Source organism: Camelus bactrianus, chromosome 24 (assembly GCF_048773025.1).
Source record: "Camelus bactrianus isolate YW-2024 breed Bactrian camel chromosome 24, ASM4877302v1, whole genome shotgun sequence".
Lineage (NCBI taxonomy): Eukaryota > Metazoa > Chordata > Mammalia > Artiodactyla > Camelidae > Camelus > Camelus bactrianus.
Genome location: NC_133562.1, coordinates 14,129,781 through 14,143,900, shown reverse-complemented (window position 1 = coordinate 14,143,900; position 14,120 = coordinate 14,129,781). Strand labels below are relative to the sequence as shown.

General features: G+C 39.2%; 1 protein-coding gene and 1 long non-coding RNA gene across 6 annotated transcripts in view; one reads left to right on the top strand and one right to left on the bottom strand.

Annotated features, from left to right (window-relative positions):
• Window positions 1-14,120, top strand: part of DSC1 (desmocollin 1) — a 274,987-nt gene that overhangs the window by 224,964 nt on the left and 35,903 nt on the right. The gene's annotated exons all lie outside the window — the stretch shown is intronic.
• LOC123614500 (uncharacterized) overlaps window positions 1-14,120 on the bottom strand; it is a 56,341-nt gene that overhangs the window by 34,421 nt on the left and 7,800 nt on the right. The gene's annotated exons all lie outside the window — the stretch shown is intronic.

Sequence of the window (14,120 nt, the reverse complement as noted above, 5' to 3'; positions counted from 1 at the left end):
CATTTGACAGAATTTGGCAGCTACTCCTAATAACATTATTGTAATATTTTTAGTTGAAGAAAGTAAATATATTGCCTTGACATTAACAAAGTTCTCCCAGCCTAACAGGCGGGCTCATACTTGTCTTATTATTGCCTAACCAGGGTCCCTACCAGTGATTGACCTTTGTGATGAGGTTATCTTGGCATCTGACACCAGACCTTTGCCTTAGGAAGACAATGTCCTTGTTCAAGGAAATACCTTGATAAGCTTGTGGGGGACATAAGGTGAGGACTTGAAGCAAAGACTGGAAGGAGATAAGGAAACAAACAAAAAGGGGTAAACCAGTCTATGTTAGAAATGAACATGGATTTTGAGGAGAATAGGGAAGAGATCAGAGCAGAAAGCAGAAGAGGAAAGAATAGAACATATAGAATAGAATAGAAAGTAGAGAAAAGGGAGGGAACTCAAATGAGACAACATGGGCCAGATTTGGAGGACAGACTCTATTAAGACATTCCTAGCATGTAGTTGGGTAAATCACAGGATTTTAAGAAGAAGCATTTTGCTGATAAAGTTTTTTGTTTTATTTTCTTGTTTTTGCTTCCTAATTTCTACCACCCACTCACTCATCTCTCGAAACCTCCGGTGAAGCCTGGTGAGCCCCTGCACTTCTGTGGGGTGGTCCTGTGTTCAGTAAAGGTCTGGGACTATATAAAGGAAAATGCGGCTGACTGGACGCTGATTCACAGAGAGAGTGGTCAGGGAGTTCCGCGGGTGAACAGCAGGAAAGCAAATGACAGGCTGTGGCAAAACTGAGTGGTACAGAGGAGCAGGGCAGGGTTGCCCTGACTCAGGAGTGGCCAGGACCACCTTCTTCCTTCCCAATTTAATCAATTTTATATATATGTGTGTGTGTGTATATATTATAGTACAGATGTATATTACATATACATGTTATACATGTATATGTGCATATATTATTGTACATATGCATATTGTATGTGTATACATATGCATGTTATTGCATGCATGCATATTGTATATACATATTTTATATGTATATTGTATATACATCATATATATGTATACTGAGCATATGTTGCACATCTTGCGCTGATTATGTACTCTACACGTATTATCACTTAAGCCTCACAAGAACCTATCAGCTCGGGACTAGTATTATGCCTTTTACATAGACAAGAAAACTGAAGCATGGGTAGGCTGATTCCCTTGTAAGATCACACAGCCAGTAACCTGCAGAGCCAGGGTGTGTAAAAAGGCCCCCATCTAGAGCACAGTGCGACACTCTTAGCCGCGACACCGTAAAGTCTGGGTTGACTTAGGAGACGGAAGGAGGATCGCTGGGTGATGCATGAGAGCCACGAAGTCAGAAGTTCAATGGGATGACCTGCGAGTGGTGTGGGGCAGCCTGGGGCGCCAGAGACAGGGCTTTTGCTCTCGGCTCGGGTTTTGCTGTTCACGGTGGCACAATGTGTTGGACGGCCAGCTCCACTGAAAGCATGTAGAGGTGGAGTGGGAAGTACTTATGGGCGAAAACGGGCTGTTTCAATCAAGTTCAGAAATGAAAGAAAAACGCTTCATCTCACTATTACTTAACATTATTCTGACAAGTAATAAGACCTACAGCAGGAAAAGGGTTAGAAAATTTGAAGGGGAAGGTATAGCTCAGTGGTAGAGTGCATGCTTAGCATGCATGAGGTCCTGGGTTCAATCCCCAGTACCTCCATTAAATAAATAAATCAATAAACTTAATTACCCTCCCCCCCAAAAAACCCCTCCAAAATAAAATAAAAGCAGTTTAAAAAAAAAGAGTGTGGGTGTATAGCTCAGTGGTAGAGTGCATGCTTACCACGCACGAGGTCCTGAGTTCAATCCCCAGTACCTCCATTAAAAAGAAAAATTTTTAAATAAATAAAATAAAATATATTCATTAAAATGGATGAAAAGGGAAAGTAGTGTGTGAAAATCAACATATTTTGGATATAAATATTACTAGATTAAAATCTCTGTCCCCCCCACGGCCCAGACACACGGGACATAGGGTCCAGGAGGTACCTGTGTGTGAAATGGAAAAAGGAGCTCTTGCTTCTGGCAGGTGCAGCGCCCCCCCAGGGCACACAGCTGATGCGAGGGAACTGTGGCGGGGTTTCACCTCCCACTCTCCCCTCCCCAGGTCCCCTTACTCAGGGCTCAACCTGAACAAACACCTGCAGTAGATTTATGGAAAGAGAACTCATTAGCAACAACAAGAATGAAATATAATGTAGTTAAGAATGACCTGAATAAGATACATGCGTAATCTATACTAAACGGAAAAACTTGCAAAAATCTACTGATAAGTATAAAAGAATAAACTGAGTCATAGCTTATACTTGAACTGGAAGATTCAATATTTTAAAGGCATCAACTATTCTTGCAAATATTGACAGACTTTGGAAACTCCAACTAAAGTGCTGTGTTCTGCAGCAGAGGCCACGGGGGACCCAAAGGTGTTTCATTATCGACCCTTTACTGACCACACCATGCTACAGAAATACACGTCTTTGTCAACTTTCCAAGTCTCTATAAAGGACACTGCCTTCCAGAGAAAACTTATAAGCAAAATAGGGACAGGAGAAAAGAAGCTGAAAGGCTGAGTATTTATTACAAGTAGACTGACAATGTTCGGATGATAAGATGGAACCAAAAACAGCAGATGGGTCTAAATATCATTGCTTATTTTTACCACTATTATTGCTATCACCACCATCCTGCATCTCAAATTTCCCCAATCTTCTCATCTTGTTGTTTGAGTATTCTGACCAACTAGCCTAGCCATTCATCGCTGCCCAGGAGTTTGTAAATATTCATAATTCAAGCTACTTCTCCCTCCATAGAAAGTGAAAAACTGAGGAGACCACTCTTGGCTTTGCCCATTGGGAGAATCTTCCTTCACCTTGGGGCCACCCCTGAGTGGGGCTGTAATATGGCTACTGTCCCCCTATGATTAGCTCTGACATAGTGTGCTGACTCATTCATGAGCCAGGAGCAGGTTTCGTTTCTGTTCTTGTTTTTGTGTTTTCCCCTGCTTCATCAGTGGATCATAATTAACCCCTATGAGGTTATGTGTGTTCACTGGGAAAGAGACATGAATACAAAAGAAATAAGGGCCATGAGAATCTGGGCCATCTGGTCCCATAATTTACTTGTGTCTTCTGAGCCTTCTTGGGCCCAATTCCAAATTTACAATATCCATCATCTACTAAATGTTTCATGTTCTCACAATTAAGACCAAGGTCTTATGTCTTGGTGGATTTTATAATACTCAGGTCATGATGGAAAGTCTCAGTTGCATTACAGGGTTCTTCCTCCCAGCTTATCCTTCCATTAATGGACTCTGGGTCTATAAGCGCACTTACATCTGGAACCAGGCTGAAGAACCATGAATTTTCTAGGCAATGACTTATCTGCCTTTTATTCATCACCTGTTGATGCAGCAGTACTGCTGCTGATCATCTGTCTCTGCTCTGAGAACACCAGTCTATGACCCATCACCACAGATACCAGTGGGTCCAGGCACCATCATTGTCATTCCAGCCTTGCTACTCATTATAATAACTATGTCAGACTTACATCTGACCTCTGCCATTCTGGAATCTCTTTTCTCCATCACCGGTAGGAAGTCGTGGCAGCATCTTTTACAGTAAACTCCAGCCCATAGAGGACAACCACCATCAATCTCCTCAGAGATGTCAGAGCACCTACACCAGTGCCTTCCTCATTTCCTTAGTTTAAGTAGTGCCATCTATTCCTTCTCAAGGGACGTAATCAGATGATGGGTTCTACCATCTCACGTAATAAATTCATTAAAATATTCCCACCTCTCAAATCTTCTGATCCCCAGCCTTCAATGTTACCACTTTGTTTACTGCAAACCATGCCCACATTTCAAGGAATATTCTCAGCAGCATATTAGGAATGTCTCCAAATGTTCTTGCAAACATTAAATCATTAGTCACAAAAGAATGTTCTCATAGCCAAAAATTCTTCCTTAACCAGTTTTATATTCTATTTTCTAAAGTCCAACACCAGCTCCTACCTGTGATCTCATAGTTCCTGCAAGTACAAATGGACTAGCTCTTTCCATTCCTTTGGTATATAAGCTATTTCTCTTCAGAGAAGAGATTGTATTTCTCCATGAAGCTATATGAGATCTGTGATGCTTAAGATTTTGGGTCAACTTGTCAGTTGTTTGTCAAATACCAGTCTAGATGCTGTGAAGGTATATTGTCATTGTAAATTGTCAGTAGACTTTCAGTAGAGCAGACTACCCTTCACAATATGAGTGGACCTCATTCAATCAGTTGAAGGCCTTAAGAGCAAAGACCAAGTGTCCCTGAAGTAGAAGGAATTCTCAGGATTGCCACATTAAAAAACCCTGCCTGAAGTGGGGAGGGTATAGGTCAAGCAATAGAGCACATGCTTAGCGTGCAATGAGGTCCTGGGTTCAATCCCCAATAACTCCTCTAAAAAAGAATAATAAACCAACCTAATTACCTCCCCCCTACCAAAAGAAAGCTAAAAACAAAAACAAAAACAAAAACCCTGCCTGATTTCTACACTGCTCTCCTGCAGAATTTGGACTCAAGGCAACATGAACAGTTGCTTAAATTTGCAGCTTGCTGGCCTACTCTGTAAATTTCGAACTTGCCAGATCCCACAATTGCCTGGGCCAATTCCTTAAAATATATCTCTTTTTCTCTTTCAATCTGCATATTTATATTATTGGATATGTATTGTTTTTGTTGGTTCTGAATCTCTGAAGAACTCTAATACAAGACCCAAACTTAATTATAGGCGTGAAGGTAAGAATAGAATGGGTAGATCTTGAAAAAGTGCGTATTTCTGCAAGGAGCATTCATCCTGAACATTTGTCTTTCAGGGCTACTTCCTATTGTCTGGGCTTGGTTTCTCCTGGAAGCAGAGCCTGAGGAAGTAGAGCCTTGAGAGCAGGTTGTTTATTTGGGAAGCAACCCCAGGGAGACAGAGTGGAGGGCAGGAGAGGGAGAAATGGGGGAGGGAAGAGCTAGCACATGGGTGTATTACTGAGTTGGTCACCACTGTACGTAACTGATGCTTAATCCCATGTCGACATTTGAAAAGCATTATGAAATGTCCCCCAGGACTTCCTGGTCAGAGAATAAAAGGGAGAATTACTTATCCATCAGCTCGCACCCTCCATTGTTCAATGTTGTGCTTCGGATTGTGCATACGTGGGCACCATGTGCATTTACTGCTTCCATAGTGAACCGTGAAGCTTGTCACCCAGAACTACTGAAGGGTGAGATAGTAAACTCAAACATTCTATTCTCTGACCATCACCAATCTTCTGTAATGCAATCCTCTCACTTTCTTACTTTTATTTTACCTGCTTTCCAACTGGAAATCTTTGACTCCTAAGTTTTGGCCCATTCGCAGTGGTTTCAAGTAGGTTCAAATCCTGTTTCCACCTTTTGCCACTTAAGATCCCTGACTTTAAACTCTCTAGGTCTGTTTTCTTGACTATGAAAAGGGATAATGACAGTACCAACTTTATGGACTCATTATGAGCATGATTTGAGATACTGCATATAAAGCATTTAACAGTGTCTGATACATAGAAACCAGTCAATGAATGGTAGCTATTATGACTCTAATGGTAATTATAATAATGATGATGGCATTTGTCCACCTCAAGTACTACTATTCATCACTTCATCTACTCTCTTACCTTTTGACCCTTGGGTTTCTGCTGGTCCTGACCAATAAACTTCAAACTTGAATTTATGGTCTTTTTACCCCAGTTGGACCGTTGGGGCCTAATTATCAAAAAAGGAAGATTAGGGCTCATACCTATTCATGTTCCTGAGTTTTAGTCAGAGTAACTTTACTATTTTTCTTCACGGTAGTTCTTGTAAAGGCTTACCATTTGCTGCTGACTTCTTTTGTTATCTTTCTTTCTTTCTTTCTTTCTTTTTTTTTTTTTTTTTTTGGAGTAATGTCCTTACTTATTCTGAGCAGAAATGGAAATCAAGACAAGGAATACCTCACAACTGTCCTCCATGGCATCTCCATCCATTCCCCCTCCCCTTTCTCCGTATCTCAGAAGACACTTTGTGCCATTATTTAAATCTAAGAATTTAACATTTGTTCTTGCCTCATTGATCAATAAACCTGTTATTAACTCGATGTGCTAATCAGCGTGACAGACCCTGCCTCAAAGAGCTCTGTAACCGACTGACTGCCTGGCCTTCAATCCTCGCTCTGCCAGTTTCCAGTAGTAAAACATTTGGGAATCATTTGGCCCCTGGTTTTCTCAGCTTAACCTCTACTAAAATGGAAAGTAATAACACTTATCACATTGGGTGCGTGGGAGGTAAGTAATACATAAGCCAAAATAATGCAAGAGTCATCCTTGACTCTTCCCTTTCCTCCTATCTCTTCCACAACATCCTAAAAGAGTGTGGGCAGAAATACAACATAGTTCTAGGTGCTGACCTCTTATGAACAGTGAGATAATAAACTTCTGTTCTTTGTCACCCAGTTTATGGTATTTTGTTACAGCAGCCCTAGCAAACTAATACAAACATAAACTAGGAAATACCTACATTATTGTATTAAATGAAAGGAATATACAGAAATGAATATACAGAATGTATCTACTTTGTTGCCTGTAACTTGGCAATGTGTTCTAAAAACACACACACACAAACAAAAATGTTACACCCTTGGGAGAAAATATTTGCAAGAGATATACCTGATAAAGTTATCCAAAATATACAAAGAACTCTTGGAAATTCAGCAGTAAGGAAATAAACAAGCCAACTAAGAAATGGACCAAAGAGCGTGAGTCCTCATCAGAGAAGCTATATGTATGGCAAATAAGCATATGAAAAGATGCTCCACATCATATGTCATCAGGGAAATGCAAGTTGAAATGGCAATGAGATACCACTGCACACCTATTAGAATGGCCAAAATCCAGGACACTGACACCACCAAATGCTGACAAGGATGTGGAACAACAGGAATGCAAGATGATGCAGCCACGTTAAAGACAGTTTGGCCGTTTCTTACAAAATTAAACGTACTCTTACCATATGATCCAGCAGTTGTACCCCTTTGTATTTACTCAAGAGAATTGACAACTTACGTCCACATAAAAACCTGCACACAGATGTTTATAGTATATTTATTCATAACTGCCAAAACTTGAAAGCAACCAAGATGTCTTTCAATAGGTGAATGGATACACAAACTGTGATACATCTAGACAATGGACTATTAATTAGAACTGAAAAGAATGAACTATCACGTCATGAAAAGACAATGAAGAAACTTAAATGTATATTACTAAGCAAAAGAAGCCAATCTGAAAAGGCTGTATGTTGTATAATTCCAACTATTCTGGAAAAGGCAAAACTATGGAGACAGGAAAATGATCAGTGGTCCCCAGAGGTTGCGGGTGGGGAGGAAGGATGAATAGGTGGAGTACAGCATAATTTTAGGGTAGAAACGATGCTGTACAATACTATGCTGGAGGATACATATCATACCTTATGTCCAAACCCATGCAATGTACACCACCAAGAATAAACTCGATGTAAACTATGTACATTGAGTAACATTGATGTGTCAGTGTGTCATCAGTTGTAACAAATACCCCACTCTGGTGGAGATGTTGATAATGGAAACGTCAACGTACGGGGGTAGGGAGAATATGGGAAATTTCTATACTTCCCTCAATATTGCTGTGACCCTAAAACTGCTCTGAAAATAAGACCTACTTTTAAAAATACTACACTTTGTTTCATAGAGCTTGTAAATTAGAATATACCACCGAGTTTTGAAAGCAAAATAAATCTTCCTAGTTCAGTAAATACAAAGCATGGCATTTCCTTGTTGGTTTAAAGAAAATATTTGCAGATAAATATGCCAGCTTTGTAAGTTGTTCTTGATAATTGTTAGGGAAATGGGTGAGATGTCCTTAGAGGTTTTAAATACTCAGAGTATGCATGGAAGTTCTTCCAATTTTTTCCCTCCCTTCCTTCCACTTCTGTATCTATTCAAAAATTACTACATGAAATAACAAGAGGAAGAAATAGATTCATTTCTTTGTAGTCATCAAAACATGCAAAGGAGCCCTCTTTTCTTCTACCTTTTCTTTTGCTACCTTTTCTTCTAAATTTCTGAAGATACCTGCAGATTGGACAATAGGCATTTCTCATTATAAGTTCCCTGATTCCTGTGTTAAAGTACTATTCTCTTAGCTAGGTTTTTAGGTAGGCCAGTGGTCCTCAATCTTGGCAGCCCAGTAAAATCACCTGGATGAGTTTGTTTGTCTGTTTATTTAAATGCATGTGCTTGGGCCCCGATCCCAGAGATCATCTGATTTAATTGGCATGGGATGGGGTCCAGACATCCATGTTGTTTTTTTTTTTTTTTAACTCTATAACTGATTGACGTGTGCAGCCAAAGTTGAGAACTCTTGATCTAGGCAGTGTCCCTCACCCTTGTCTGCTCATCAGAATCACCTGGGGCACTTGTTAAAAATGTGGATTCCTAGGCCACTCCCGCAAGAATCTGATTCCGTAAGTCAGAGGTGGACCGAAGGAATCTGCTTTTAACAAGCACCCTGAGTGTTTTTGATAATTAGCCAAGTTTGAAAAAAACTTGAGGACATCCAATAAAAATGCAAAACCAGCTGGGCTGGTCTGTTTTTTGCTAGATGACAACATTCCTTTAAACTCATCTTACTGCTGTCCCTCGATGAAAACCAAAATTTTTTTTTCCTTTTAAAATTTTCTACCTTTTCCCTGAGTGTGTATTGTGTATGTATGTTTGGTTTAACTAACCATCCATCCCTTTCAAGCGTTCAGGAACCAATTTGCAATATTTATGGTACACACACCCAGTCACAGATGCCCGCAACATAAAAAACAACAAACTAAATAGTGGTAAAATATTTGTGTCTATTTAATCACTCTAAACCCTAAAAAGACTTTTTGAAATGGTATTTTTCTTTGGGGAAAATTTCTTTATAATCAGATGCTCACCAATTCTGAATCACCACGTTCTATCCCCATGAATTTGGGATTCTTACATGACATTCTTAGAGTCAGACAGCACTGAGTCTAGAATTCGTACAACCAGGCACTTTTCTTCAATTTCCTTCAAGTCGTCCCTGCTAGAACGCCTTGTCCTCGTCCTCATTCGTGAGATAACAGCACTAACTGGGGGTGGGAAGAGAGCTCCATTCTGCTGACCAGACTTTTCAAGTGACTCTGCCCAGCGAGACTCTATAAAAGCTGTTTCTTATTAGACAGGTGTCTTTCAACCAGGGATCAAATTGCACTGCTGAGTCAGTAGGTGGAGTAGGGATGAAGCAACTCCGTCTGAATTTTCATAAATAGTATACGCAGCATTGTGATTTACGGATCTGTGACGCACATTTGGAGTTCTTCAATCAACATGGAGTTCTAGAAATCCACATTTCACCTAGAAAGATCTCTTTGCTACTTGGATTCAGGAAATAAATATCAAGTTGCTGCTCCAGACATAGTAGGATTTCCATGTTTAGCAAACAAAATAAAGAAGCGAAAATGAATAAAAACAGCAGCAGCAGCAGTGACAATAATGACAAAATATCACATTTGGGGACAACAACCCCTGGGTTCTCTTCCTTTATTTTCCTTCTTCACTATACCCTTCCCTTTTTACCTGTGGGTATTTTTCAGTTGGATCTTCAGACTCTGCAGTTAGATATTTTAACTGAGCTCAACATGTTCATTTTGTTTTAATTCTTCTGCAAGAAAGTGAAACATATTGACGTATTTTCTTTTTTTTTTTTTAACTCCCATTTGGAAATAGAGTAAGATTATCCTAGTCTAAAAACAAAACAGAATAAATGGAGTAAACGATCAATGTTATTCTTGTTGGTTGTTTAACAACTAACTCTCCAGAAAAAATTTTTAGAAAACTGTCTGATTTAGAACATGTGATGTTTGCCATGGTGTAAATATCCCCACTGTAGTTGGTTTCAAGCTGCCAACGTGATGTCTCTGAGTATAGATTTTGGAAGAGATGTGTATAGTTGGCTATACAGAACCAGGACGCACAGCTTCAGCACACCCCTGGCGGGAAATTTATGGGCATTTGCTCAGTTATTGTGCATTATAACCCAATGAAGTGGAAGAAGAAACTTAAAATTGGGACAAATTGGGTTTAAGCCTTGGTCTAGCTACTTACTAGCCATGTGAATGAACTCAGGCAAGTGACTTCATTCTCTGATCCTGAGTCCTTCTAACCAATTTATTTAAATCTTGCTCTTTAATTCTCTCCTTATGAATGTTTCCAACTTCTTAGCATGTTTCAGAACAAGTGCAAAGTAAGTCATGTTGATGGTTATGTACCTTGATATGATGTAATGAAAATGCACTTTACCATAACCTAATCATAGGAAAAATATCAGACAAATCCCATAAAATACACAGTACCTGACCAGTGCTCTTTAAAACTGTCAAGGTCATCAAAAACAAGGAGCCTGAGAGACTGTTACAGGAAGAACAAGAGGAGCCGAAGAAGACGCAACTAATAAATGTAACGTGGTTTCCTTGATGGGATGCTGGACCAGAAAGAGAACGTTAAGTAGAAACTAAGGGAAAATGTGGGAAAAGTGTGGACTTTAGTTAATAATAATGTATCAATCCCAGCTCACCAATTATAGCAACTGTACCATATTAATGTAAGGGATTAATAATAGGGGAAAGTGTGTGTGAAGTGTGTGGGAACTCTCTGTACTGTCTTTGCAACTTTTCCGTAAATCTGAAACTGTTCTAAAACATAAAAATAACAACAACAACAACAAAACCAAATGTAAGATTTTCCCTATGGAATAAATATTTGGAAACAAGTATTGTGTCTTATCACCACTGAATCTTCTCTTCTGTAGGGTGGAATTTCTCAGTTTCTTTAACTTTTCTGTGTACGCTACAGTTTCAAGTCCCCCATCTTGGGAGTTTCTGGTCATTTCCTGAATAAGCATTGTTCTTTTGTGCTTTTTTGGATTTGATTATAAACTTCTCTGAAGAGAGCTGCTTCCTTGTGGATTCCTTTACCTGGTTAACTTCAATTCACTTTTCAAGGGCCACTGAAATGGTACCTCCTCCTCTGTGACACACCAAATCTAATGGCATTGATTGCTTTCCTATCCACCACACGGAATGACTTTCTCTCCTCTCTGTACTCTCAAGGCATTTGTTCATAGCTGTTATTTCATCATACAGTGTTATACTTTTTCTCTGTTTCTTTTGTTACACTATGAGACAAGACCATGCCTGTCTCCTGAGAACCTAGAAAAGCACCAGACACGTGGAAGAGGCACGCTAAATATCAGTTGATAAAGTTGGTTCTACCTGGACTAGCTGTTCCCTCCAATCCATTTTGATCTGTTCCCTGTTCACATATATAGTTGAGTGTGTCTGAGGGGGATTGGTTCCAGGACCCTCCCTCCTCCCCTCACCCTGCAGATACCCAAATCCACAGATGCTTAAGTGCCTTCTATAAAATGACAGTAGTACAGTCGGCTCTCGGTACCCACCAGTTGGAATCTGCGGATACAGAGGGCTGACTGCAACCTGTGGATGCGGAGGGGTGACTGTGTTCCTCTGCCTCTCTTATAACCAGGTGTTCTCTCTCCATCCTCCTGCTGCATATCTAGTTCCTGTCTACCTTTCACTTCTACATTTACAGCATATATTAATCTCTTTCTGAGCCTCTGATTCACTTATAGTTAACAAGGCACCATTAATTTGTTTCTTCTTGTTGTAATGCACTTTTACTTTGTCTGAGTTCAGGATCCTTGTCTTATGCTCAGATTCCTCACAGGTCGCCTCGTATTTGGTTAACTAAGATGTGCTGACAGTTTGGTTTCCTGGTTAATCTGCTCTTCGTGAATGTCCTTCTGAAGGCTGAAACCAAAGCTCTGTACTAGTCCTTAGCATGCGCTTATTTATTTCTTGTTCTGTTCTCTCTTTGATACATACGCATTTTGTCTGCTTACCAACATTTGTAAGCATTTTTAGGGCATAATTGTTCTCTCCTGTTCATTTTGTGGTTCTTGCATTCTCAAACAATGTGATCGACACATAACAGAAACATATTAATAAACAGTGGGCTCTTACTTACACTGTCTGAGTACCTGGCAAAGTATTGGTCCAATCTGAATCCAAACTCTGCAAATTAAATCTGGGATTTCCTAAGCTCAGCTATTTCTAGACTCACTTTCCCTAAATTATTCCACAGCAGCAGAATTGTCTGTTACCAATTGATTGCAGAAGCACCTATAATGCAATGATAATTTGAGACCAGTGGCTAATTGAGGCCATTTCATAAAGGGCGTATGCTTTAAAGGGTGTAGCTTCTTTTGTTTAATGTTAATCACTCGTAATCTATTTACATAAAGGAAACCACAGTTAAGACAAATGTAAAGTGAAGACCTGTATTTTTAATGTAGTTTGGTCCAAAAATATCCAAGGCTTACTATCTTCCCTTTCTCCATCCCATTACTATTTTATACCTTATACACTATACCTGAGTTAACAGTTCTTATATATTTTATTAATGAAAATAGAAATTTAGATGTCTAAGAAAATATTTCTTTCCAGTCTATGTTTTGTCTATTTCTTGTATGGTACAACTGATAACATTAAAGATTTTCCCAATCCACGGACTTACAGGCAAAAGACCTAAATTTGGCTCCATCCAAGACTTGGGCATATCTTTTCCCTCTCAGAGTTTTTTCATTTGGAAATGGAGGTTCTATAAGTTCTAATAAGGCATTTTAATACTTTAAAGAAGACATTTATTCTAAATTATAAATTTTGAAGGAAAAAGTAAAACCTGAATAATTAATAACCTTAAGAGCACATTGTTCAGGGTCTTTAGCATCAGGGACCTGGAAAACCAATTGAGCAAAGTTTCAAGTCCTTTTCTGTGAAGGCAATTTTAGGTTCATTCAGACTCTTCCCAGTTGGGTCTGGACACTGTAAGGTATTTAGCTCCAAGGAATTATTCCAAGTTGATTTATGGTGTTTTTCTTAATCAGCTCAGAAATAAACATCTGTTTTACTGTTTCCCTTTGTTCTAGCCATGTTGAGCTGCTTTGATCATGTCGTAAATCTTACAAAAGCTTCCAGTAAAACTAGGTGAATCAGTCATTCTTCTTCTCTTCCATCTTTTTTCATGTCTTCTCTTTCTTTCTCTTTCTTATGGTCTTTTCATCTCTTATTCATGTTTAATATTTCTGTCAAGCATATTATTTTAAAATTGATAAACTTGGGTATTTTCTGTTAATTTCTTTCTACTATCACTACTGTCTCTAATTTTGTGCCACAGAATTTTAAAAACTCGAATGTTGTGGTTTTGCTTTGATACCTTGAGATGTATGCAATTATTTTACTTAAAAAAGAATTAGGTTGTAGAATGCTCTACATTCCACTTTTTTTTAAATAGCACAACTCAACTGTCCCCTCAAGCTATATTCATTTTCTAGTACCCATTTTTGAGTATATTAGGTAAATGGGGTATTTGCCAGGCCACCCATGAGCCCATGTAAGTTGCAACCTGTTTCTCTTCTACGACCTGGTTCCTCCTATGATTTTCTTCCCAGCCTTGGGCTCTCTCTCCATATATCAGAGATATAAATTAAAATGCATATATTTAAAATTATAAATATATGGAAATATGTAAACAGGTACAAGATTTTACAACATCAGGAAAAATTAAAACTATTCAAAGCATGAGTATTCCTTTCAAGCAGAAAAAGGGAAAGAAAAGAAAATAAGTTACCAGAAGTTATTCATTAATTCCACTTTCTCGCCTGGCCCAGGACCCCGTCTGTAGTTGCTCGCGGTGTGTATCTGTATATCCGTCCCCTTCATTAAGATCGGTGTCTCCCCACCTCCCCCAACCCTCACCAAAAAAAAAAAGCAGTTCACAAGACATGGTGGTGTAGTAATGCATTCCCCAGAATTTGAATTATTTGGTTTAAAATAACACCCCCAGGGCTTCAGCAAAACAGACCATAATGCGCTTTCCTT